Below are 1842 nucleotides of genomic sequence, written 5' to 3' on the forward strand. Positions count from 1 at the left end.
GTAGTGGACATAATTTGAAGTGTCCAAAATAGTAGCAGAATATTTTATACTAATTGGGTAGATCTTGGTCTTTGCAGTGGTGTGAGTTTTAGTGATTGCTTTAGCTTGGTTGGTGGTTATGAGTTTCAGGTACACGGAATCCAGCCTGTAAGTGGGTTTTACATGTGATGGAATAAGAAGGGATGGCCTGTCAGTGTCTTAACCCTTTTAACAAAAGACATTTACCTATTTGTCTTTCAGTTCATTCTCAAAAGATTAACTTTATTTTAAATGAGATAACTTGCTTTTATATGTATATGTTGATGGGATGAGAAGAACAGTATTTGATAAAAGAAAAGTTTATTTATTATTATATTGAACTTTTGTGTTAATTGGTGTCTTTAAAAACACCACTGTCCAAGCCACTGACTCCTCTAGTACACTGAGAAAATCTTTTGGTAAAGCTAGCCTTTTACAGTAAGGCTTCTATATGTATTTTTTCAAATAATGGACTAATACGCTGCAATGCTTTTGGGTGGTAGAAAGTGTTTGGCTCCAGAAAACATTCAGTTGCTTCTGAGAACAACAGCCAGAAGTAACATGAAAACTTTTGATTAGGTGTTTTCTTGTTAATTCAATCGGTGACTGCTTTCAGAATAGTTAAGTATATTTACCTATAAAATAGGGACCATTCTGCTGCTATCATTAATGTACAAGTTCTCAGGAACAGCAATAGGATAAAATGTTTTTGAGTGCTCTGCACTATATAGGCTTTGTGTTGTTGTTCATTTGGGCTTGGTATAAGTATTTGAAGATCAGAGTTCTTGGAACATTGAAAGATTAAAAGTACATTAACTTATTCTTGGGTGGATCCCTCTCTTACTTGTACCTAACAAGCTTTAAAGATGATTGCATTTAATTCCTTTTATTTGGAGGACTTACTTCATGGCGAATGCACAAAGCTACAAATGAAGGACAAAGATGAGATGGGAAGTGTGTATTGTCAATTTCTAAAATAGTGTGTAAATAAGATGTCATGAGTGTGCTTTAAAGAAATTTATATGTAGTGCCTTAAAGTAAAAATATATTTTGACTATATTGTTTGAGTTCATAGTTAATGACTTTGCTTATGATTAAAAATTTTTATGTGAATAAAATCTACCAAAACATTCTGGTTGTAATTGTTAAATATAAAGTATTAATTTCAGTATCATCGATAATTTACTTTCTTTTATGATATTTTATGATAGAATGTTGACATGACTTAGTAATACTACATAAACCTACATAGACAAAACCAAAAACCAAAACCCAGTGCGATCGAGTCGATTCTGACTCATAGTGACCCTATAGGACAGAGTAGAACTGCCCTATAGAGTTTCCAAGGAGTGCCTGGCAGATTAGAACTGCCGACCCTTTGGTTAGCAGCCGTAGCACTTAACCACTACACCACCGGGGTTTCCAAACCCCCCATAGGCATTGATATATAGGTGTTTTCTTGTTAAATAAAAAAAATATATATATATATTTTATATATAAATATAAATATTTATATATATATGTAAATATATATATTTTATATTTATATTTTTTAGTCAGGATTAAGTGTCTTACATTTAATGATTTTTAAAACACTGTGTAAATACACAGTCGAGCATAATGAAATCACTGGAAAGAAAGCCAAGGTGGTTTTGCAGAGCTTCAAGAACTCATTTATTGACTTAGGGTAGATGGAAAGATTTCTGAAAAAGCTGATTATGAAACACTGGGATAAGAGAGGTGGTTATATTTAACTGTGCTTCGTACATAGCCATAAGCGTCAGATATCTTGTCTAATATATATTCAGCAGTTTCCTCTAGTAA

Source organism: Elephas maximus, chromosome 1 (assembly GCF_024166365.1).
Source record: "Elephas maximus indicus isolate mEleMax1 chromosome 1, mEleMax1 primary haplotype, whole genome shotgun sequence".
In the NCBI taxonomy this organism is placed as follows: domain Eukaryota; kingdom Metazoa; phylum Chordata; class Mammalia; order Proboscidea; family Elephantidae; genus Elephas; species Elephas maximus.